General features: G+C 43.5%; 1 long non-coding RNA gene and 1 pseudogene across 1 annotated transcript; both read right to left on the bottom strand.

The window, feature by feature from the left end:
- LOC148518319 (uncharacterized) lies at positions 1-27,085 on the bottom strand. The gene is made up of 3 exons (XR_015878994.1): positions 26,892-27,085; positions 976-1,047; positions 1-898 (listed from the first exon to the last, which is right to left on the bottom strand). It is a non-coding gene; the product is annotated as an uncharacterized LOC148518319 (long non-coding RNA).
- On the bottom strand, positions 21,730-21,825 carry LOC148518320 (U6 spliceosomal RNA; annotated as a pseudogene).
- Positions 27,086-27,122: the final 37 nt, after the last annotated feature.

Below are 27,122 nucleotides of genomic sequence, written 5' to 3'. Positions count from 1 at the left end.
CAAGATGTATTTCTTCACTTGGCATATTGAGTAATTTACAATTAATATGTACAACTTAAACAGACCACAGTTTGATTATACTGACGTCTATATGTTACAAAGGACTATTATGTTGTAGAAAAAATAGTCAGATGCACAGATAAGGCATTTAATGTAATTATAAAAAATATACTGTACAGCCCTCTTAACAACGTATTGTATTGCGCGATAGTTACATTATGCACCAATTTGTAACCTGGAACATACTGTACAATACAAAAGAAATTCGTGTAAAACACACATTCTCTGCAAACTGCTACACTCCCTCCAATACATACCTGGACATTGAGATTTGTATATCATGTGCTGATACATTTGATAGCTATTATACTTTGATGGTGGCTCACATTGTATGCGATTTAAAAACACTAAGAAAAATAAACCCCCAAATATTCTATCTTCTCATCCTCCATGCAATCAGTGTACACAGCACAATTACTTCCTGCCTCCAAAGTGAGCTTTACTATCCTGTCGTCTTTGACGTTCACAATTGCAGATGTTTATAGATTTTCAGATGTGTAAGTGGTTCATCTTAAATTTAAGTAAAGCATAAGAGCTGCAGGATTGAAGCAATCTGTTTGGCAACTTCTATTCTAAAGCAGTCAATCAATCGGCGTCTTATCTGCACTTGTCTTTTGGTAATGTTGGGATATATGTGCGACACATCCTGCTCAGCCGCACATTATTAGGAAACTTCACCTTGCGGCGAGACAATAAACAAGTAAAAAAACTAAAACTAAAAACCCTGATCATTTTTTTTTAGCATATCAGTGTTTTTATTAATTGTAATACGGAAACTATGATGTCTGGTCTTTGTTCAGTTCCTTTGTTCATGTTCTCACTCCCCTCCTCTCTGGCTCTGTGAATAATTCAAATGACACATGAAGATAATAAAAAAAATAATATATAAGAATAAGGTACAAGGAACAGACCTACCTTACACTCCCAGGCTCCCAGCGATATCCCATACTGGGCTGCTGTGATGTGACTGCAATGGAGAGGATTTTCCTGCAAGGAAAGAAGGTACTTAAACTTCATGAGGAGACAAGAGGTTGGTGTCAAGGCATATACTCAATCCTTTTAATTGTTAGTTGGATCAACCTCACTGTGTGTTGCTTTTCCCACTTCATAGTGGAATTATCATGTTATTCATGTGTTTCTCCATTTTATGTTTGTATACGTTTGCGAATAAATACAAATATGTACGTGACCATAGCGCACACATGTATATCACAAACATACACTTATAATTCTTGATGCATAAGCATATTCTACTATATATATACATCCTAGTGCATATATACAGTGTGCATACACACACACTATATATATATATATATATATATATATATATATATATATATTGCACTATTGTTATGATGTATACCTGAAGTGTAGTCTTTAGAAACGCAAATGTCTAATCCACTACTAGCTTCACGTGTACATATTTACTGTATAGGAAGGGAGTTATAAACACTCAATATGCTAATTTGTTGTCTTGTCTGTATGTACTAAATATGTGGTTTGGTGATGTGTACAGAAGGGAACATACAAATAACAGCGTATAGATACAGCGTGATGAATTGATACAGTGCTGTCAATTGTAGATGCTGCGATGCCTCTACGGTCCTCGGTGGGACCCCTGTCCATGAGCTGCACATAGAGGTCCCTGGGAGATGAAGGAGACTTCAGCCCTGCTGAGGATAGCAGAGGATCGGGTACACTGTCAGCCTCACCCTGCCTGCAATCAGCTCTAGAGGAACTCACACGTCGCTGACAGAATGCGTCCAATATACATAATAATGTTTTATTTCTGTAATGAGCATCTGCTGTATAACGTAACGAAATCGTTTGCATATAGTTATTAAAATGTCCCAATATATGAACTGTACACCATTACTCTTACACCAACAAAAACATATACACAATAGGCATATCATTTCTATTAAACATTGCACAATTTAATGTAATTAATGTATAGAGATAATTAGATATGAACTAAAATAAACATATAAAACAACTTCATAAAGTATTTTTTTCTTCAACTCCATTAGGCTAGCCAACATTCTGATTTGTAATATGATTTATTATTTTTTAATCTCACCATGCAGGTCAAGTAGGTTTTCTTGAGTTGAGATGGGAAATAGTTAACCACTTTCCAGCCTGATTAATGTCAAGCTGTATGAAGAATGTTCTAAATCTGCATATAGTGAAGTGGTTTCTTTTCCAATCTAATCACCTGTCTCTATCACTGCAATAAAAAGCCTTTGGGTTGTAATGCACTGTAAACAGCCAAGATGGGGTAATGTATACAATAAAACATGCTATGAAACTAGTCAGTCACTTTGAACCTATTAATATAATAGGTTCATGATCCATTGAGTTACAGGGAATATGATAATTTAATGTTTCGTAATACTTCTATTTCACCTATTTACTTCCCACTGTTGTGAAATTAGTGTTTAAGGATTTTTTTGTCATGTTTAAAATGTATAAATAGAGCAAGATGAGTATTTTTGCCATTGTCTTTCCAAGTGCAAAATTCGAAAAACAGCATTGCTTAAACATATAGGGGTCTATTCAGCATCAGTGTCGATTGAGGCCCGACGGCTTTCCGACAACATCGACACAATGTGTGTTTCTTTTTCTCAATCATTAACTCTGCTATTTAGCAAATAAAATCTCAGGGACAGTGGTTGCATAAACACCCTGTCCCTGGGAAGTCCCTGCAGACAATATGTAAACACTGTCCTGCACAACATATATATATATATATATATATATATATATATTGTATATACTTACGAGTATATGTATATATAGCACTTCTTGACACTTGTCTACTGCTCCCTCCCCGCACTGTCCTCCATCTCCCAGGAGGAGTTTGCATGGAGGAGCATGTAGGGGAGGGAGCAGTATGAATTTAAGGTAGACATGCGCCAGGAAGAGCTTTAACGGAGAAGGTGATTTAAGTAAAAATTTTCTTGCTGAATAGAACCCATAGCAGTCTAATAAAACAGCATAAAGTGTGAAAGGTCACGACTTGGCAGCACATGTACAGTACTGTATATACCAGTTTAAATAATAAGATAGACACAGCTCTGTTCATTGTGTGCAGGAAACACACAGGGGCTTATTTATAGTGCAATATGCTGTGAACAACGGGAACCAGTCAGAATCCAGCTTGCATTTTCTAAATAATACAAGAGAAAGAACTGTATTGTCATTGGCTGCTAGGAATTACGGTACATTTAGGCCCTTTGGAAGACGCAACCCTTGTGTTGATGGTACTGTATGTTTTCTCTTATGTAAAGAAAATAACAAGTCACGTTTTATTTATTACCAGTTATTCATATAGTGCGCACACATATTTCGCAGCTCTTTACAGAAAATATTTAGCCATTCACATCAGTCCCTTCGACAGTGGAGCTTACAATCTTTATTTCCTACCACATTTACACAGACACACTTGGGTTAAGTTTTGCCCGAAGCCAGTTAACCTACCAGTATATTTTTTGGAGTGTGGGAGGAAACTGGAGTTCCCAGAGCAACCCCACAAAAGCAAAGGGAAAATATACAAACTCCACACAGTTAGAGCCGTGGTGTGAACTGAACCCAAGAACCCAGTGCTGTGAGGCATTATATAGATACAAAGTAAACAACTAACTACAACAGTAAAGTATCCTGAGAGCATTCATGTGTGGGGTGCTTCTCAGCCAAGGGAGTGGGATCACTCACAATTTTGTCTAAGAACACAGCCATGAATAAAGAATGGTACCAAAACATCCTCTAAAAGCAACTTCTCCAAACCATCCAAGAACAGTTTGGTGTCGAACAATGCATTTTCCAGCATGATGGAGAACCTTGTCATAAGGCAAAAGTGATAACTTAGTGGCTCGGGGAACAAAACATCAAAATTTTGATTCCATGGCGAGGAAACTCCCCAGACTTTAATCCCATTGAGAACTTATGTCTTTGACACTTATGAAATGCTTGTAATTTTACTTCAGTATACCATAGTAACATCTGACAAAAAGGTCTAAAATCACTGAAGCAGCAAACTCTGTGAAAACCAATACTTGTATCATTCAAAACTTTTGGCCATAGAATGCGGGCTGTGAATACACTGACAGCGGCATCCCGATGGCTACAGTCCTGACAGGGGAATGGGAAGTAGTGTTCCCCTGCCCTATTTACCCCCTAACCCTCCTTTCCTGCACCCTAACACTAACCCTCCCTACCCCGCACCCTAACCCTCCTGGTAAGTGCCTAACCCTAACCTCCATCGGTTGTGCCTAACCCTAACCCCCCCTGTCTGGAGCCTAACCCTAACCTCCCCCCTCCCGCAGCCTGAGTCCCCCCGGGGTGCCTAAACCTAACCCTTTCCCACCCACGGCTAACAGCTACCTGGCCAGCTGTACTTACAATCGGGATGCCAGCTGTCGGGATTCTTGCATTGGCATCTCCAGCCAGGTTGGAATTCCAGTGCTGGTCTTCCTACGCTGATCGGTATTCCGGTGCCGGGATTTCGTCAGTCAGCATACCGGCCATAGGTCAATTGACCACATCCCGCTTCTTCTATAGAAACTACATCAAGATTTGTTTTACTGATTAATTATGATACATATGTCACATTATACTGCATTCCCAAGACTATGGTGTATTCACTACAGTGCACTGCTGTTATCAGTCTGGTACCCTGTCATACATGCACTATACAGTATATATTTATAAAGGGGCCCAGACCATGTTCTCTCTAATGGTTAGTCAAGCCCACGTGGTGGCTGGTCACACCCCCTCTGGTGGCTGGCCAAACCCCTTAAACATGGTCTCATACCACAGTAATCCTCTGGTAGGCCCTTAATGCCCCAGTCCAACAATGGGTCTCAAAATGATAAAAGTGGACCTTATCCAGAGTCAGCCTGAAACTTAGGGCCTGATTCAGAGATGGATGCATTTCTGATGTCTATGCAGTTGAGCGTTTATCTGCGCATGCCTATCAGTCATATAAATTGCAGTTGCAGTGGCATCAGTGTGAATCAGGCCCTTATTCACAATTTATTGAGAAATATAATCTCTCTAGCACTGGCAATTTACCTAGGAATGGAGCCAATAGCTTGTAACATCATTTGCTGTACAAGGGGAGACCAGCTAGACTGCTAGACTTGGCCAAATATAGATGGATCTACTGTATAAATATATATATATATATATATATATATATATCCCACTGAGCAAGTTGTCTAGAAATATCCTGAACAAGAGTATACACACCTTCCTTACTGGGCAGAAAGCTTTGAGTAAAAGCCAAGCAGGTTTCATTCCAAACCATCTCACAACAGATCTGATCAACATCCTGCAGGTCTGATCAAGATTGTCCACAACACACAGAATGGAATGATATTTGCATGGACGTGGGCATTAAATATGTAGAGGGTTCAGCATGGTACCTTGGCCTATTCCTTAAAAGAGTTGTCTTAGGCAATCTCCATCTGCAGGAATCACAATATGCAGGATTTTTCCCAGCAAGTTCAACTTTTCAGACAACCAGGGAAGACTGCCCAGAATATTAAAGGCAATACCCCTCAAGATAAAGAAATAATGCTGCTCAGCACAAGACAAATTGCAAGATTGCTACTTATATCACGTGCCGCTAGTGTGTGCATAATGTAACAAGTATATTTAAATGTACAAGTGAAAAAATAATGTTTTAAATGTGATATGACGACTCGCCCTGTTAGCTCAGTGGATCCAGTGGGCACATGCAGTATGAAGCTACTACTCTCCATAGGAAATGCGGAGAAAAGGTGTATGCCCGCCCGGGCACCTCATGGCAGCAGCTCCAGTCAGTGCTTACATGAATGAAATGAGAGAAGGGTGGGAGTTATTTGGGCTGCTGGACTCTGAATCCCAAGGTGGGCATCAGATAGAACCACCAAAGCCTCATATTTTCTGTGCTAGAGGGATTCACATGCATACATAACGTGTGCTGCCTCCTGACAGTTTCACACATCAGTGCGGGGAGTGGGAGGTAAGAAGCAGAGAGTGGGAGGGAGGGGAAGAGAAGGAGCTGCTGCAGTGCATTGTGGGTAAGGACCAGGATACCACACCCTCCCTGCTGGGACCTTAGTGCTCGTCAGCGCTATATAAAAGTTGTGGCACCCCAGAGAATTCCAATGAAAACAACGAGCGGTATGTTAAAAATACAGCTCGTTGTTAAATACAAGAGCCATATATTTTGTATGGCCAGAGGTACTTTATAGCGCAATGGCTGATCAGTAGAAAAACAACGCTATCTGTTTTGATAGATAGCAGTACCTCCACTTAACCTAGAAAACGAGTGATATACCCCACATCACTCATTGATAAATGGGCCCCTAAGTCCTGGATGAAATTTTTGGCAGAAGAAAGATGCTGGCGATGGTAGCAATCAGGGACAGACTGGGTCTGGCAGCCTTCCCTGAGTGTGCACTCACAAAGGGGGCAAAGGGGGTGTGGTTAAGTTTCAAGGGGGCTTGCCACGAGTCACGGGGGCCTGGCCTTGCGGCATGCACCCCGTCTCTTCCCGGCCGAGCTGAGTGCACCGGCCCATCACTGCCGCCACGCCTTCCCCCGAGGGGCTGGCTTGGCCAGTCCAGCAGGGGGGTGCGAAGTGCCGGATAGCCAGTCCGGCCTTGGCAGCAATATACCCGTTCAACTGGGAAACACCAAGTCAGTGAAATTTCAGACTTGAAATTAGTGAGTGGCTGGATTACTTATGTGGTGACAGTATGAGTTGTGAGGATACTGGGTTTATGCGTGCCCTTTTTTCTGCTGTTAGGTCAGACTCACAGTAACCCGGCACCTTTATAGTTTCAGGGATGACACAGAAGTGAACAACAGCAAAGAAGCGATGCTACCTGTATTGCACAGCACACAAGTAAAAGTGAAAGATTAACTAGTCAAACTATAAAAGTACTACCAATATTTACAATTTCAATGGAAGATGGTATCAGTCACAACCAGAGTGACCACCACCAGGGGCACTGGGAGGGGGGCTGGCGAGAAGTAGCTGCATATCACCGCTAATGATGCAAGTCTGTCCCATTATGTGTAAATTCACTGAACCTGTGAGATAGTGCAGCCTCAATGCCATTTCTTTACAGAAATGGTTAACAACCACAAGACCTTGGCTCCTGCCTTCTATCCTATGCCAGCTGCTACCCAATGTAGTGCTATCTCCCCTATGAGAGTAACTGTAACAGGGTTAGATAATGACAGGTAACAGGGACAGTGTCCTTCCCTCTGTTCCTATTGGTATGGTGCCACAATATCCAAAGAGGTTCCCCTTAGAACAATGACCAGTTCATCATGTAAACTTTGGGGTTCAGCTTTCCAACAATGGCGAACCTCCCACAGTTAATCCCTTCCCATTTAAATGGATGTCATAAGGGGTTCAGCTGTTCTACCACTCCTGTGTGCATGGGGGCTTAGCTGGTGAGAGCAGCTTCTCAGATATAGGATACAGGTGCTTTATTTAAGAAAAGTTCTGGTACATCAGTACAGTCCTTTCTCATCCTTGTGGTTGCATTTGACTGTTCAATGTCCTGGGTAGATAGAGAGATTCATGGGATTTAAACACAGACAAGTTGAGTCTGATGAATCTCTGTGCACAGATGTAAATGGCGAGTTGCGAATTTACACATTTTTGTGCATGTCCATCCCACTCTAAGTCATACGGAACTTGGCCAGATCTGTCTTCCTGTGAAATCGGGCATTTTGGGGCGTAACAGTACAGGGCGTAACTGGGTGGCAACAGTATGAGTGCACGATACTGTCCTGACTTGTGGGAGTATCATGGGAGTGTCATAGGCATGTATCTAATGCTCTGTGAGATTCTGAGTTGTGTGTACGGGGACAGGGAGACTGTTTCTGATGAATCTCCAGCACCTAGCATTGGGCTGCTGCAAGTGACGGCACTGACTCACAGCGTCCCCCTTCCTAGCACACAGCACTGCTTTGTGGCGTGGAGAAATGATTGACAGCAAGCGTCGTTTGGGGGTGGAGAGGGGGAGTGGTCGAAAGAATGCAGGCGTGTCTGTGCATTTGAAGGGGTGTGCATAATTAAGCCCCAGCGACGGCATACGCAGCCAGAGCTCTATATGGCGACAAGAAGCTTCGCAGGTTGTGAGTCATGTCAAGCTCAACCACAACCCTGCGTATGGGTCCAATGTTACTCGATGTTACCGATGTTTTCACTGACTTGCAGATGTATGTAATGGGAAGTGGGCGGCTTTATAAGCTGGTGGGCATCTTGGTATAGTAATGCGACGCAGTGTGATCGCATTCATTTGCATATTTCGCAACGTGGGGGTGCGTACGATTGCAGTCTTGCGATCCAAGATGATTAACGCCCTTTATACGTATCAGGTAAGGTAGGACACTTAGCTCAACCCAGAAGGACAGCGGAGTGGTCTTAGCCTTAAACCACCAGTAAGAGTCTGGCTGAAAATGTTTGACAATATCATTACCACAATTATTCTTTTATGATATTGGGCTTTATTGCATATCCAGTCCTCTAAAAATTTAATTTCTGTACAAAATAAATATATCATAGAATTCTGTAACTATTTAATCTATATTAACAATTACATATCTTCTAGACATGGGAAAAGTCCTCTTGCTCATTCACTGCCATACAGAAAACAACAGCATGCACGACATGACACCATCAAGCAATACTCAGCCATGAGCCCTTGGGCACCTTACAGAAAGTAATCAGCACTCATTTCAACCAAAGAGGTATATTTACAAAATTGCTGGGTTTTAGAAGTGGAGATGTTGCCCATAGCAACCAATCATATTCCAGCTATTATCTGCTAGATAAATGTTAAGTAGAATCTGATTGGTTGCTATGTGCAACATCTCCACTTCTAAAAACCTGTACTTTAGTAAATAAACCCCCAAAATCTCAGTGAAAGCAAATGGAAAAAAAATACCAAAAAAGGAAGCAGTAGGTAGGACTGTGATAAGTTTTGGCAAAGCTCAACTCATTTTTAGTGCTAAGAAAAAAACTTATTTCAGAAGAAGTCAAAGGGCTGAGAGTTTAAAAACTGTGAGAGAAAACTGTCACATTTTTAAACTCAGCCAATGTAATAAAGTCACAGAACATGCAAACTTGCATGTTTTTCAGACTAAAAAACTTTCAAGATTTAAACTCTCATCCAGGTGTTTCCTGTTTTGAAAATACAACTCGATCAATGTATTAGACTAGTGGTTCCCAAACTTTTTTGATACACGGCACCCTAGAGTATCAGCATTGTTTTCACGGCACCCCTAAGCCAAAAATTGGATATTGAGAAATTCAGAAAAATATTTAGTAAAGTGAAGTAAACTGTGCTTACCTGTCATCCTTAGGTTCAGTTATGTGGTGGACAGTTTTGTGCTTCGGTTTGTCCACATACTTACATTACATTGACCATAAATAATTTGATTTGGTGCTGGACCACCAACCTGAGGCACCCCTGCAAGTGTCCCGAGGCACCCCAGGGTACCACGGCGCACAGTTTGGGAACCGCTGTATTAGTGGCATATGTATCAAAGCTTGATGTGAGATAAAATTGTGAGATATATATTACCAACCAATCAGCTGCTAACTTACATTTTGCAGGCTGTGTTTAAACTTTAAGATATGATAGTTTGGAGCTGATTGGTTGGTGATATATATTTTACAATTTTATCTCAGATGAAGCTTTGATACATATGCCCTTTAGTGTGAGAGTTTTACTGCTAAACTCTCACATTTTCTAAACTCTCACCCTATTACATTTGGCCCAAAGAGAGAGACAGTAAATTTTCTTTTTGCAGTTTCCATTGTTTTAATCATGTCTGTGGTGGTAAAATGGAGATGGATAGGAAGCCCCAGTCCTACCCTTAAAATTATTATTTTTTTATCATGGACAGAGAAGGAGCTAGTTGCATCTGCCCTGTTGAAGTTTTTATCCCATAATCTTTTCCACAGCAATACAATGACACATTTGCTTATTAAGACTGAATAATAATTGGACAGCCAGTAAGTGTGTGAAGTAGGAACTGTCAACTGTACATAAATCAATGTCTGGGTGAAGAAGTATTTGGGAGTTTGTCATACACCTGGGAACCCCAGAATGTCACAGTTGTTCTGTGTCACCTTTGGGAATGGATGATTATCAGATACAGTATTTATGCCAGTTATACTATTGTCATTATTTTGATCCTTACAAAAGGCTAATTAGTAAATTTTTGTTGCTAAAAACCAAATAGCGGTACACCTGGAGCCTGCCTGCATACACGTCAACACTTTTTACTAAGTTTATTTTATTATGGCTAATTAGCCTGGTGATTTTGAGTGATGGATGGCTTTTATTTCTTAGTTTAACACAGTGGTGTTCCTTCCATGTTAAACTGCTTGAGGTGGCATTTTCAGTACTACCCCCTTTCAGCCACCATGCTTATTGAATGCAGGAGGGAGTGGATTGTGACACAAATCACTTGCTCTTCCTCCTGCTGACAAATAATTGGTAGCACAGTGACTGGCATAATGGGTAGGAAGGAAGTCCTCCTCCTCCTGTGCTCCATCTACCCAGGCTTTCAGTCACTGTGCTGTTACAGCAATAACTGCAGGAGAAAGGGTTTGTGACTGGTATCACATTGCACTCCATCCAGCCATGGTGAGAGCAGGCTGAGGCCGGAAGCCAATACACAGCCTGTCTCTGCCTTCACTATAATTGTGTCACTTAGGAAAAAAAATCTTATTGGAAGGAAAGACCCTGTTTTTACAACAGCAGAAGTTAAGAGGTTAGATTTTTTTAATGTCAACGCTTAAATAAGTATCCCTACCTGAAATTCTGCCTGCTTGGATGCTATTTGATAAGAAAGCATTCATATTTTTAAACCCCCTAATGACTAATTGGGCATTTGGAAGTTTTTAATTACCTGTAGCTTAATTGGCCCAATAATGTCATTTTTGGGTATTAAAAAAGGCCTCAAAATCACCAATTACCAAATCACCCTTTTCATTAGTTTAGATACCCTAAGTTTAATTAAAGTATGTTTGAATGAAAAATAATTTCTTCTTACCACTTTTTTTATTTTTGTGAAAAAAATGAGTGGGTTCGAATTACCACAAAAATCACTTTTTCTACTTTTTTTCTTAATATTTTCATTCAACTCGTTTGTGATTAAACAAAGCATTTGCTTTTTATCATTTCTTTAAAAAAAAAAAAAGCACTAATCATCCATTTGACACCGTTTAAAAACCCTCCAGTACTTTCCTTATGCCCACTAACAGCCTTCTGTATGATTCTGCAGGATGGTTTCCCCACTTTTTCATGCACTTCTCCCAGGTCTCATTTTGTATCCTGTTGTGAAGTGATGTTTAAACAGAAAATTGTTTGCATTTGTAAATATGCAATGAGGTGATAAGAAAATGGCTAGAAAGCAAGGTTCTTAAATTACAATTTTGAATTGGACACTTTTTTTTCTTTGGAGAGAAAGAAAAATGAAGTGTCTACAAAGTTGTTGGCAAGTAAAAACAAGTGTTTGTGAAGTGATGCAGCAATGTGTAGTCAGAAAATGGGTTAATAGAGGAAAATCCAAGTGTATTTCTGTTGAACGAAAAAAAAAGTGTTTTAATCTGTCTCATCAGAGTTGGGTGTGGTGCAGAGTAAAGCTGGCCACGCACTAGACCAACTTACATCCAACCAGCCAACTAGTTGATTGGTTGGAATGAAAATCTGGTAAGGAATGAAAGCAAATGACAATCAGCAATTTGCTCCCAAACGCCGGAAAATGGACAACAACTGTTGTTTGAATAAATTGTTTTGATCAAACATTTAACAAACTTGTCTGAATGACCATTTTGATCTGTTTCCTGGCATTTAGGAGCAAATTGCTGATCATCATTTACTCCCATTCCTTACCAGATTTTCATTCCAACCAATCAACTAGTTGGATGGTTGGATGAAAGTTGGTCTAGTGTGTGGCCAGCTTAAGATACCTTTGTAAAGACAATTAAAGGGATAGGAACTAGTATCATGCTGGTAGTTGTAGTCACATGCCTGCAGTGTAATTTAAAGTTATTTGCTGTGTTGAGAATACTTTTCAAAGAAAAGTGTGATACAGTAAAACCAGAAAATATGTTCCTGTATATACTGTATGCAGATAAACATGGGAACTAAAAAGAAGTACAGTATGCTGCCAGAAGAGGCAGTTTGTCTACTGCACAGGTTCTCAAACTTTGTCCTCAGGACCCCAAACAATGCATTTTTTCTAGGTCTCCTCACAGATACACAAGTGAAATTATTAGCTCCACCTGTGGATCTTTTAAAATGTGTCAGTGAGTAATGAATACACCTGTGCACCTGCTAGGTGACATGGAAAACGTGAACTGTGTGGGGTCCTGAGGACCGAGTTTAAGAACCACTGGTCTACAGCAAGTGATCAGTCTCAAGCTGGAGAGTTGCAAGAGAGAGTCTGGAAAAAAACAAATATGTTGCAGGGTATGGTGCCTGGTCTGCCAGGAGAGGATTAAGGGCCTGATTCAGCAAGGAACACAGTTGCTTATATGCACGCAATCAGCCATTTAATTTGCACTGCACATGCGTACGCAATTCCTGAGTGGGAATCGGTATGTAATCGAATCCCGGCAGCGTGAGGCCGACCGAGGAACAGATCCCAGCAGTGGCAGCCCGACATCGCTGGAAATCCCGATCGTCCCCAGGTAAGTACTAACTAACCTAACCTACCCCCCTAACCCTCCCTTAGGGGTGCCTAACCCTAACTCCCCTCTAAGTGCCTAAACCTAACCCCCCTTCCCCACTGCCTTAACCTAAGTCCTCCGGGGTGGTGCCTAACCCTAACCTCCCCCCTGGGGGTGCCTAACCCTAACCCTCCCTCCACCTAGCCTAACCCTAACCTCCCGGTGGGGTGCCTAACCTAAGCACTAACTAACCTAACCTACCCCCCTAACCCTCCCTTAGGAGTGCCTAACCCTAACCTCCCCCCAAGTGTCTAACCCTAACCCCCCTCTAAGTGCCTAAACCTAACCCCCCTTCCCCACTGCCTTAACCTAAGTCCTCCGGGGTGGTGCCTAACCCTAACCTCCCCCCTGGGGGTGCCTAACCCTAACCCTCCCTTAGGGGTGCCTAACCCTAACTCCCCTCTAAGTGCCTAAACCTAACCCCCCTTCCCCACTGCCTTAACCTAAGTCCTCCGGGGTGGTGCCTAACCCTAACCTCCCCCCTGGGGGTGCCTAACCCTAACCCTCCCTCCACCTAGCCTAACCCTAACCTCCCGGGGGGGTGCCTAATCCCTAAACCTATCCCTTCCCCCCCCGTGGCTGTCCGCTTGCGGCGCCCGGCATCCCTTCGATCGGGATGCTGGGCGCCGGTCTCCCGACTTTGGTGAAATGAACGGCGTCTACACCTAGACGCAGGTCATTTCACCCTCGCCGGGATATGACAGTCGGGAAGCCGGCAGTCGGTATAATGTCAGCCGGCTTCCCGATTGCATCCCCCTGAGTGAGGTCTGGCCTGCCTTAACTGTGCATATGGGTCAGATGTTACTCGATGTTACCGAGTGTTTAGCTATGTTCTCAAAGTATATGGATGTGAGTAAGTGGAGTTGGCGTCTTTATGTTAGGCTGCGAATGCAAACATTTAATTATCACCGCTGATATTAGCAACTGTATTGTGTGCGTATAAGCAGAATAGCGATCCTTGCTGAATCAGGCCCTATGTCAGCATGGAATAATTTGACCATATGATTAAAGTTTTGCATGAAAGACTTCTGTATCTTGTGAAGCAGATAAGTGACTTAAATAAAAGTCTGCTGAAGAGAAACTGTTGCATGAGCAAATTGTTGAAAAGTTACAGAGTGAATCATCCTCTTTAAAAATATCATTTAGACAAGAGAAAGAAAAAAGAGAGTTAGAAATGAAATCTCTTAAAGAGACAGACCTCTCCTATCATGAAATGGGATTCATGGCACATATATGTGACAGGGGGTAAAGGTTCCCTTCCTAAGGGTTCTGAATGAATACCTACTACTGACCCTGAAGTTTGACTTGCCACAGTCCTTCGCTTTCTATCTGGTTTCTCTAATCTATTTTTCATCTACCTATGTACCAGCTCTGAATTGCCCTCTTGTTCTCTATTATTGTATATTTTTATACTTACTGTATCTGATGCCTGTAAATGTCCTGTCTCACCTTCCCATTTTACCCCTCGATTTCCCTTTTTCTTTTCTGTATCCCCCTTGCTTTTGTTTTCATATTCTCAATAACAATGTAATGTTGAACTAAAATACTATATTTAACTTTCTAGTACTCTATACGTTATATCTTTTAAGGACTATTTATATTGGGACGTGATTAATGTTGTGTGTACGATGTATCTAAATATGGGACCATTACCTGCAGAGTCTCACTAAGAAAATAGAGTTATCATATATTAGCAGCTGTCGAGTTTACTAAAATAAAAAAATCCTGGTACATACATATTTGTGCAAGTTCTCATGATTGAGATAAAAATTACAGTATCTGTAGAATGTTTGCAGCTACATCAGCAGACTCTGAATTTAGGAATTATGTGGATACCTATTAGGGACACATTGTTTGCACCCTGTGTGCTTTTCTATGTTTTATGTGCATTTCATGTATTTTTTTAAGGTTTATATCTAGTGTTTGTTTATTGTGCATTTGTGTGTATGATGCTTCCCTAATGTATATGTGTATGCATACCTCACAATTGTTCCCTATGTAAAATTATAGTCCAGATTTTTGGGGGGTTGTTCCACCCATTCATGTCTTAGTCCCACCTAAAGGGACAGTTAGGAGATACATCCTGCTTTTCTGTGGCTCTGTGTTGAACGCAACAGCATGATGGTGTGTACAGTGGCGTAACTAGGGTATTTGGAGCCCAGGGCAAGTTGAAAAATGGAGCACACCTATGTGTGCATGCCAAAAAAATAGGCGTGGTCACATGTCAAAAGGGGCGTGGTCACTGAACAATGGGGCGTGTCAACATGACACACACCCCTTTCTCGTCACTCTGGGAACATTCCTTTCCATATGCACTGTAATTCAGTGCCCACAGTAGTGGTTCCCCTTATGCAGGCCCCAAGTAGTGCCCCTTATACAGTACCCCCAGTAGTGATCCCCCTTATACAGTGCCCCCAGTAGTGGTCCCCCTCATGCAGGCCCCCAGTAGTGATCCCCCCTATGCAGTGCCCCCTGTAGTGGTGTCACGCTGGGGCTTGACCAGCGTCTTGGGAGCTACTAGAAAGCCCCCAGCCCCTCCAGCCATGGAGGGGGGGTAATATATAACGAGGGCATACGCCCATCATCCATCACCACTGCTAGCCACTCGGTGACACCATCCAGGGGGGTGACACCCAATTGACAGAGCAGCTCTGCCAATTGTGTGTCATGACCTTGGATGGTGACACCTGGTGCGGCCCGCCCCCCTAGTGACGCCACTGTGCATATGTTATGTCAGACGCACCTCAAGATGTGTCCAGCTCAAAAACATCATTTGTATCAGGCATACAAGTGTATATACATACCTCTAGCATAACGTAGAGATGTGGTATGATAGTGTGAGTGCTAAATGCTTTGTGTACAAAACAATAATGCAACAGTATTATATATATGAGAGAATAGTGCTATTAATGAATGTAAAAGTTGCATGTCACATATAAAATTTACTTAAATACAAACACCACCAACTCTGTTGTTTTGTACTTCAACAATCAAACGGGAGTCTTCTTTCCGGCAATTGTCCAAATGCAAAAGTCAATTAAATAGTGTGAATAGACAGCTGCAACTTGCTATAATTTAGCCGCAGTGATTTAAGTATTATCAGCTGGAGGGGTCAATACTCAATAGTCATCATCATCATCATTGCAGAACGTTGCACCAGCCCTCCACCAACTAGAGATATAGTAATTGTGTTACTTAATAGTCAATCTCAAATCTTCTTTGTGATGTTTTCATTTATTTAATTTTTGCACACTTGAATTTCATTAACTGACTTGTTGGCCTTGATCCAGGTATTAAATATGCATGTATGTTAAAACATGTGGCTTAAAGGAAAACCCCACACCCAAATATTTCCGATCTATTTTTCTGCATGGCTTAACGTTTCTCAGTTCAGTTAAAATATTCTTTTTTACTCTGTGTAGTAATTAATAAAGGTTGCCACACCACAAGGTTGCTTCAGATCCATCCAATTGCTTTTACAGTGTAAAAATGTTAGCAAGCCTTCCTGGCTGCCACCCCCTACTGTTCTAAGCCTCATAAATGAATTCTGTGCACTGCTTATTACAATGAACTAAAAATCCCACTATCCTTTTATTTTAAAATTGTTTGGACAAAAGGCATCACATTTCTGCAGCGATGTCATTATTCTGCAGCATCTTCTGTAGCATATAGGATAGACTTCAAACCCAAGACTTTGTAGTCTCTTTGTTGTGCTTATGTGCATCTGCTTAATGGGTCATGCAGTATAGCAAGCCAAGTGCCAGCAAATCATTACTCTATACTATGTGTTAGTATGGCAGAGGAGGATTGGGATTAGATATACCCATACATTCATTTCACGCCACTCTCTAATATAGGATTGTTATTATTGTCAAGAAACTTTCCTGTAAGGGAAGTCTATGTGGCAAGTAAAGGGGCATGGTGGCATGTCATCCAGGCCTGCCCACTTCACTAGTAAAATGGGTTGGATGTGAGAGGGTGTACTGCTCTTTTGGAAGTCCGGGAGAACACCACAAAATTCGGGAGTCTCTCTGACACTCCGACAGTGTAAGCTAGTACGATTAATATACGTGTTTACGTCGGCTTCGTAAAATAATGTAAACCAAACATATAGGAGAACACTATTTTTGATGTACATAACAGTAAGCATTGTATTATAGTAAGATGGATGTTACTTGGTGGCCTATTCATCATCGGAGACCAAGTGCCCCCCCCTATAATTAAGTCTCCATTTCGCTGCATGCTGCGGTGGCCAGAAACTTATCTAACAGAGCAATTCAGTATTGCCCCAGTGCAGGGACAGTGCTTCGAAAAGTAGCTGTCCCCATGATCCCTAACATTGTTACCAAAGTAGAGGTGTTACTTACCAGTGCTGCGCAGTTGGACTTTACCTCGCAACTCATGGAGGTGCGAGGTAAAATCCGCGTAAAAATCACCAAATCGGGCTCGTGCGCGGGGAAAAAAACCATTGATTCCTCAGTTTACACAGAATCAGTAAGTTTCCATGCGTGAGTCCCGATTTTTGGTGCGGGAAAAAAACTATTTTATTGAATAGCTTTTCCCCGCGCGGCGGGGATTTTGGTCAGCAATTGGCCCATTACAAAAACATGCGGAAATGATCATTTACGCATGTGTAACGGACCCGTAAAGGATCATGAATAGGTGTTTCTAGTATCTTTACTCGCACAACTTATTGGACCCAATTTAGTCAGACTTTAGTTCCCAACACTCCACAGAGACAGCACTGATTAAGGTAGTGATTGATTCAATCACTGCTTAGACTAAAGGCCATTTCTTCTAGATCTCTCTTCGGCATTTGACATTGTTGATCACTCTCTTCTCATACAAACACTACAATCTTTAGGTCTTCAGGACACAGCCCTTTCCTGGTTCTCATCCTACTTATCTAATCGCTCTTTCAGTGTTTGTTTCTCTGAATCCAACTCCTCTTCGCTACATATATCAGTCGGAGTACCGTCTTAGGGTCTCCTCAATCTATACAACAACTCTTGGCAAACTTATCAGCTCTTTTGTATTTCAGTATATTCTGTATACAGATGATACTCAAATCTACCTATCCTCTCCAAAATTGTCACCATCACTATGGGTGCAGTAGGAATTACCGCCGGACGCAGGGCCGGCAGTTGAAATCCCGACAGCGGCAGCCCGGCAAGGGTGAAAATCCTGATCGTCCCTAAGGTAAGTATCGCTAACCTAATTCTCCCCCCTAACCCTAACCCTATCCTCCCCAAGTGCCTAACCCTAATCCCCCCTCTAAGTGCCTAAACCTAACCCCCCCTTACCCGCACCCTAAGTCTCCCGGGGGGCTGCTTAACCCTAACCTCCCCCCGGGGGTGCCTAACCCTAACTCCCTCTTCCACCTAGCCTAAACCTAACCCTCCCGGGGGGTGCCTAACCCTAAGTAACCCCTCCCTCCCCCCCCGTGGCTGCCCGCGCCCAGCTTACCTCCGTTCGGTATACCCGGCGTCGGTCTTCCGGCATCTGGTTAATGACAGGCGTCGAGTTTTCGACGCCTGTCATTAGTACAATGCCGGGATTAGAAAGTCTGTAAGCCGGTGGTCGGCATTTAGACCGTCGGCTTACAAACTACATCCCATCACTATTGGTCCACGATACTGAATGTCTTTCTGCCACTTCATTTTGGATGTTATCTCTCCACCACAAACATAATCTTTTCAAAACAAAATTGTTAATATTTCCACCGGCCCAACCTCACAAGCTCACTGCCTAGGTATTATCCTTGACTCTGAACTATCCTTTATTCCCTACATACAATCTGTTTCCAAAACCTGTTACATACACAGATCTAACCCTAGTCTCCATTTTGAAAACAGTGCCATAATCATTCATATTGTTCCAGTGTCACTGTTGTAATTATCCTTGAAGATCTGATTGCATTGGACATATTGAGCTAAGGCCCTCATTCAGAGCCACTCGCTAGCGGCAGTACGCTCGTTCTGAGCGATGTTCGCACATCTGCGCATGCGTACGGTTTTTAGTACACATGCGCGAACCAGTCAGTGCGGCTGAAAATCGTTTGTACGCTATATAGCGAGTGCCTGCTATTTTGAGTGACAGAATGAGGCGTATGTGGGTGGTAACAGGGGAAGGTGCTTGAAAACGGGGGAGTGGAATTCGAACGCAGGCGTGCTTAAAGGTCAAAACGGGCATTTTAAGGGAGTGCATAATTAATACAGCAGCGTCATTGACCATGTCACTTGGTTTTTTTTAACTCAGAACTGCTCGCAAAATAGCAGTTGAAAAAACCAACCACAAGAATAGCGAGCAGTTCATACGCTGTACGATGTACTCGATTAATCTAATAAATAGCGGACATGACGTATGGTGCGAGCAGCCAGGGGGCGTTTTTAACAAATAAACGAGCGTATGTTTTGCTCGCTCGTTCAGACTTAGAGGTGTGAACAGACTGCAATGTGCGAACGGATCATTTGAATAGCCACCCCTTGTTTTTGAATGAACGACCGCAAATAGCGAATGGCTCTGAATGAGGGCCTTAGTACAGTATTGAATGCAAGACAGCCGTTATTGCTCCCACATTGTGTGCATGGAAATAAATGAGTATATTCAGTAATCTCGCAGTGTGCTTGCCCTCTATAAGTACCCAGCCCTATACTTAGTACAAAAGATATGTATGAAACAGGCGTATTTACATTTCCACCCAAATTTACATAGTCTGCAGTTGCGTCGACAAGCCCTTGCTGGACTTTGTCTATGTTAGAAAGTCCTTTTACTGCTTAAATACTCCTCATCAGTAACAAGAGAAGTTGCACTTGAAATGCATATGACTGTGTTTGTCTACGCAGTGCGAAAACACCCAAGATTCGCTCTGCAAACTGGCGTATGTTCAACTCAGCATCAGCCCCATTGTCTATATATTGTGTCGCTCCCAATGGGTGTGCTGAGGCTATTGCTTCATTGAGACCCCGCCCCCACATTGTGCAGCAGGGGCAAAATGTGAAGCGATTCAGTGTAAATCGTGTCATCAGTTGGTCTTACTGTTAACTTCACTCCGGAAGTGGTGGCCGGCCATCGGGTAGCGTCTGGGAGACTTGCCTACTCTTCCAGGCTGCCGGTAGTGCCACCTGAGATTCAGGAGCCTCCTGGCCGATCCGAGAGAGTAGGCAAGTATGGAGCAATGTAGTGTAGAGACAGCATTGTGTGGTTGCTGTGTTTCAGTAAGTGACCTTGGTAAATGGTTTAAAATGTTAATATTACGTTATGAAGTGGGTAGAACAAAGCAAATAATGACGTGATCTGTGTTATCAAAGCTCTGCCACTTGGTAGTCACTTCCGTTGTCAAGTGTCAAGGTACCACCTGCTCTTTTTTGATTCATGGGGGAATCCTCTTGAATTTGAGAGTAAATAACTAACATACTGTCAATAAAAATACTGTTTATCAATTTAAAAAAAAAAAAAAATCCAATTTGTTGACAACACTGCTTTCACACCATTTATCATAACTGTAATATCACATGCACACTGCATATTACCTGATTGCTTATTACAGCATACCTCCCCACTGTTCTAATTTAGATGGGACAGTCCCCATTTAAAAGCCTTATCACTCTGGGCCTGATTCAGACCCGCTCGCAAGCGCTTGAGTGCTTGCAAGCATGTCGATGGTGGGCTCTGCGCGTGCGCAAGCCCCGGAGCAAGTGAGAAATTCTCTCGCTCCATGGCTCACTACAAAAGGGGCGGCTGTCGATGTTGATCGACAGCTCGCCCATTTTGTAGGCGTGGCAGGGGGGGTTTCACAAACGGAGGCGTTCCCAAGCGAACGCCTGCCGTTTGTGGGCGGCCTCACTGACATCACCAGTGATGTCAGTGGGAGAGCTTCCGCCTCTATTAGAGCCGGAAGCTCTCTGGGGTTTGCAGCCACAAGACCCTAACACAAGGGTCTTGTCGCAAGCCCCGATGGTCGCAATGGTCTTGACCATCGCGACCATCATCCTGGCCACTCGCAATAGCTGTGGGTGGTCACCCACAGCTAAGCGAGTGGCCAGGAGGCCGCACAAACAAAAAAAAAAACACGCCCTGATTCAGAGCGAGCGCTCTTTCAGAGCTTCCGTCTCTGAATCAGGCCCTCTGTACTGAATGGTTGGGAAGTTTGGGAGATATATCCTGTGTTCACTGTTGCAATGGTAATAGTCTCAATTTGTACATATTTCTTTTATATGTAAAAATAATGTACATGTTCCCCTTTTATATACATTTTAAAGTAAGTCTAGCTATTTCTAAATTATTCACAATGGGATGCTGTCGGGGCTTGGAACATTACCATTCTTCAGAACTTTTTAAGCTTAGGAATTGAGCCAATGTCATTACGGCAGTGCTTCTCAAACCCAGGTCTACTAACAGGGCCTGTTTTCCAGGTCTCCTCACGGAATCACAAGTGAAAGAATTAGAAACACCCGAGGATCTGTTAAAATGTGTCAGTCAGTAATGACTACAACTGTGTTCCAGCAAGGAGATATGGAAAACATGCACTGTTAATGTATCCTGAGGACTGGATTTGGGAAGCAGTGCACCAAAGTGTGTTCCAACCATGGACTCGCTTAGCAGCTCTACCTCCTGGCGCACTGCATGCTTAAACTGGGCCACTCGCAGCATGCCCGTATTGCGTGGCCATGCACCCTGGCCCTCCATGCACCTGCGGCCCAATTTATGCACTGATCTGTCCCTAATTCCAACATTTCTGAAGTGCATTCAACGATATGCTATCCATATCTATGCGAAGCCAACCAACCAAATTTCTGACCCCATTGATTTGTTGGGATAGAGCCTATCCTGCCTAAGTCGCCAGAGTTGTGAGGTATGAAAAATCATAATGAAAAGATGGGCGTAAGATAGAGTGAAACAGGGCAGCAGTAAACATCATGTAACACATCTGTGCAGCCTTGCACAGGAGCTATGCTAATTTCTCTGTATCGTTCCAATTTTAGTATAAGAACTATTGAACACAAGTCTGGACAGCACTAAGTAACGTGTCTGTGGTAATACTATGGGGGATATTAATAAACGGATATTTCTCCAAACTTATATTTCGCCTAATATTGCATTTTTTATTTCTCCATATTTAAAAGAAATTTGTTGCTGGGACAGGTGAAGCGAAAACAGCCTGTCCGGTGAACTAATGGGTGTAATTGTTGTATAAAATCATCTGCGCATGTGCCAGATTAGCATAGGTGCATTGTGGGACCAGGTAGAGGCAGATACGTCAGACACCAAGGAGGTTGCCGGCGGAGAGGAGTGTGAGAGCAGGAGCGGATGTCAGTAGGTAAGATTGTGTTTTTTTTTTTCCAGGTGACATGCTGGGCACAGTGGTTGGCCATGAGCAGCGTGGTCAGTAGCGGCAGCTGAGGTCCCGGCGGGGACACGCGGGCATTTGGAGGGTTTTTTTTGGATGTGGGAGCTGGTGTCAGAGGCCGATGAGTAGAGGACTGGTGTCGGCGGCCGATGTCCTGAGGGCTGGTGTCAGCGGCTGCTGTGCAGGGGGATAGGAGATGTCTGAGGCCCCTGACGGTGTGTACCGCGGGAGCATCGCGGAGGAGAGGGGGGGATCTGATGGCTGCTATATGAGTGCTGCAGGGGTGGAAGAGGAGGAAATCTGATGGCTACTCTGTACTGGAAGTAGCAGGGGTTGCTGGCCGCTGCTGTATACTGGACACACCTGTATATTATTAATATTATCATTTATTTATATGGCGCCACAAATGTTCCGTGGCGCCTTACCAAGTAAATAAACAAGTTGTAGACAAGCGACTTACTGAACAATACAATACAGGACCAGGACATGGATAATATACAGTCAGGTGCATAAATATTGGGACATTGACAGAATTTTCATATATTAGCCTCTATTCACCACCACAATGGCTTTGAAATGAAACAAACAAGATGTGCTTTAACTGCAGACTTTCAGATTTAATTTGAGGGTAATTACATCCAAATCAGGTGAACGGTGTAGGAAATACAACGGTTTCTATATGTGCCTCCCACTTTTTATGGGGCCAAAAGTAATGGGACTATCAACTGAAAAGCTATTTCATGGACAGGTGTAGGCTATTCCCTCGTTATTTCATTATCAATTAAGCAGGTAAAAGGTCTGGAGTTGATTCTAGGTGTGACCAGGGGTGTATCTAGGGATCCAAGCGCCCCTGGCAATGTAATGTACTGGCGCCCCCCTACCCCCTTATGCAGTGCCCCCAGTAGTAAACCCCCCTCTGCTGCATTGCCCCCAGTAGTAGCCCCCCTATAGAGTGCCCACAGTAGTAATCCTCCCTATGCTGCATTGCCCCCAGTAGTAGTCCCCCTATACAGTGCCCCCAGTAGTAATCCCCCCTATGCTGCATTGCCTCCAGTAGTAGTCCCCCTATACAATGCCCCCAGTAGTAGCCCCCCTATACATTGCCCCCTGTAGTAGCCCCCATATACAGTGCCCCCAGTAGTAGTCCCCTATACAGTGCCCCCAGCTGTAGACCCCCCTACACAGTGCCCCCAGTAGTAGTCCCCTATACAGTGCCCCCAGTTGTAGACCCCCCTATACAGTGCCCCCAGTAGTGGACACCCCTATACAGTGCTCCCAGTAGTGGCCACCCCAATACAGTAGCGGGCACCCTCCCCATAAAGTGCCCCAGTAGCGGACACCCCCTATTTCAGTGCCCCCCCGTAGTGCCAGGCTTACACACACACACACACACAAAGAACCAACAAAAAATTCAACTTACCTGGTCCCCGCTCCTTACGTGACCGCCGCTGCCCGAGTCCCGGCCCGCTCTGCTCCTGGATGGGAGAGACGTCATGACGTATGAAAACTCTCCCATCACATGCTGCGGGGGGAGCCGGAACACGGAGCTCATGAGTGAGCTCCAGCCGGGTCCCTCCACGGACGACGCAGCAGTGAGAATCTGTATGACTCTCATTAGCTGGCTGCTATTACAAACACACAGCCGCCGCTGGCGGCTGTCTGTTTGTAAACTGTGTAGGGCAGACCTCTCTCAATGCGGTCTGCCCTACACTTGTGGGGGCCGAGGGACTTGTCCACCCCTTGGCTACTGGTTGCACTGCCGGGCGGCACCCCCCCTTTGGTCGGCGCCCCTGGCGAGTGCCATCCTGGCCAATTGGTAGATATGCCCCTGGGTGTGACATTTGCATTTGGAATCAGTTGCTGTCGACTCTCAATATGAGATCAAAGAGCTGTCACTATGAGTGAAGCAAGCCATCATTAGGCTGAAAAATCAAAACAAACCCATCAGAGAGATAGCAAAAACATTAGGTGTGGCCAAATCAACTGTTTGGAACATTCATAAAAAGAAAGAACGCACCGGAGAGCTCAGCAACACCAAAAGACCCGGAAGACCACGGAAAACAACTGTGGTGGATAACAGAAAAATTATTTCCCTGGTGAAGAAAAACCCCTTCACAACAGTTGGCCAAATAAAGAACACTCTCCAGGAGGTAGGTGTATACGTGTCAAAGTCAACAATCAAGAGAAGACTTCACAAGAGTGAATATAGAGGGTTCACCAAAAGATGTAAACCATTGGTGAGCCACAAAAACAGGAAGACCAGATTAGAGTTTGCCAAACAACATCTAAAAAAGCCATTACAGTTCTGGAACAACATCCTATGGACAGATGAGACAAAGATCAACTTGTACCAGAGTGATGGGAAGAGAAGACTATGGAGAAGGAAAGGAACTGCTCATGATCCAAAACATACCACCTCATCAGTGAAGCTTGGTGGTGGTAGTGTCATGGCATGGGCATGTATGGCTGCCAATGGATCTGGTTCCCTTGTATTTATTGATGATGTGACTGCTGACAAAAGCAGCAGAATGAATTCTGAAGTGTTTCGGGCAATATTATATGCTCATATACAGTCAAATGCTTCAGAACTCATTGGACGGCGCTTCACAGTGCAGATGGACAATGACCCGAAGCATACTGCAAAAGCAACCAAAGAGTTTTTTAAGGCTAAAAAGTGGAATGTTATGCAATGGCCAAGTCAATCCCCTGACCTGAATCCGATTGAGCATGCATTTCACTTGATGAAGACAAAACTGAAGGGAAAATGCCCCAAGAACAAGCAGGAACTGAAGACATTTGCAGTAGAGGCCTGGCAGTGCATCACCAGGGATGAAACCCAGCATCTGGTGATGTCTATGCGTTCCAGACTTCAGGCTGTAATTGCCTGCAAAGGATTTGCAACAAAGTATTAAAAAGTGAAAGTTAGATTTAGGATTGTTTAGTTTGTCCCATTACTTTTGGCCCCTTAAAAAGTGGGAGGTACATATAGAAACTGTTGTAATTCCTACACCGTTCACCTGATTTGGATGTAATTACCCTCAAATTAAAAATGAAAGTCTGCAGTTACAGCACATCTTGTTTGTTTCATTTCAAAGTCATTGTTGTGGTGAATAGAGGCCAAAATATGAAAATGATGTAAATGTCCCAATATTTATGCACCTGACTGTATATATATATATATATATATACATTCATACCACTATATGTATATATATATATATATATATATATATATATATATATATATATGGTTAACCACTATGCCTGAATTTTGCACGAAAAATAAATATGCCTTTTGTAATATCTGTGTTCTGCTTGCACTAATTGGGTCTCTATACTCCTAATTTGTGGAACACATTTATGTGTCTATCGATACAGATATATTGGGAATGATTCAGAGGTGGACGCAGTTTCAGCTGCGACTACATCTTTTGACGCAGCGCGACTGCGACTTTATGCTAATGCCACAACCCATGGACTTCTTACTGAGACACCTAACTGCTGCCTCACAAAATCCCACAATGGCGTACCATCGGTCACAATATCGGACACAAGCAGCCCTATGGAGGCGCAGAATGTCAGTCGAAACATGGCCGCTAATTCCAGTGTAACTGCGTCTTTGGACACAGTCGCTGGCCACAACACGCCTGCATCTGACTAGCCACCCTCGTTACACCCCAAAATTGCCTCTCTGTCTAAATTTGTTCCGTGTCCACCGGCGGTAATAATCGGGATGTATGAGAAATGCGACTCAGATGCACGTGCAGATGTAAAACATTGGCCGCTTGTGTCCAACATCATTGCTGCATCCACCTCTGAATCAGGACCAGTATATGTGTATGAGACTGTAGTGCCGCCAGTTCAGTACTGAAGGGGAAAGCCTACTTAGCACCATCTGGTAGAGAGGCCTAGTATAAGTGTATGGGAATGTAGTGCTGATAGCTCAGTACTGAAGGGGAAAGACTACTTAGCACCATCTGGTAGAGAGGCCTAGTATAAGTGTATGGGAATGTAGTGCTGATAGCTCAGTACTGAAGGGGAAAGACTACTTATCACCATCTGGTAGAGAGGCCTAGTATAAGTGTATGGGAATGTAGTGCTGATAGCTCAGTACTGAAGGGGAAAGACTACTTAGCACCATCTGGTAGAGAGGCCTAGTATAAGTGTATGGGAATGTAGTGCTGATAGCTCAGTACTGAAGGGGAAAGACTACTTATCACCATCTGGTACAGTGGCCCATTATATGTGTATGGGCAGGGGCAGAACTATGGGAGACAAAGGGGCGCCTACCACCGGGCTCCAGCTCTGAGGGGGCAGCTCCTCCTTTGTCCACAACATATTCACCCCACTTAGGGCTGTAACTATGTACCCGGAGTGTACCGTCATGGCCGCGCAATATATGGCACCCCTTCCCGGCACTTGAGAAGCCACCATACACTAGTGGAGAGCTCCATGTCAGACGATCAGCTGCTGCCTTCGTCTATCTATAGTCTGTATGCATGCAAATTGCTACATTACAGTGTCAGCGGCTCTGACTGAGGGCGGCACCAAATTATAACTTGCCTCCGGGCGTCTGGGGTGAATTTACGCCACTGTATATAGGTATATAGTGCTGATAGCTCAGGTACTGAAGGGGAAAGGCTACTTATCACCATCTGGAGATGGAGTTTAGTATGTTTTAAAAAAAATAATAAATATCTCTTCTCCAGTTTATATTAATATTACCTGGAGAAAACTCCCATTAGATTCTATGGTGGTGGCAGCGTGTTCCGGAAGAAGTGTAACGTCTGTGATATCACTGATTCTTCCAAATTCATAGGTAACCGGGGCATGCTGTTATTTGTAGTCTCACAGCAGTTGGTAAGCTTACAGACCGCGTCCAGCAGCCAGTAACCAAAATAACACCAGCGAGGGCCGGAGACTATGTTATGTGACTGGCTGCTGCGGCTCACGTGA

Source organism: Taudactylus pleione, unplaced genomic scaffold, assembly GCF_031769625.1.
Source record: "Taudactylus pleione unplaced genomic scaffold, aTauple2 ptg000201l, whole genome shotgun sequence".
NCBI classification, from domain to species: Eukaryota; Metazoa; Chordata; class Amphibia; order Anura; family Myobatrachidae; genus Taudactylus; species Taudactylus pleione.
The sequence above is the reverse complement of the archived record's forward strand: the minus strand, read 5'-3'. Positions and strand labels throughout refer to the sequence as shown.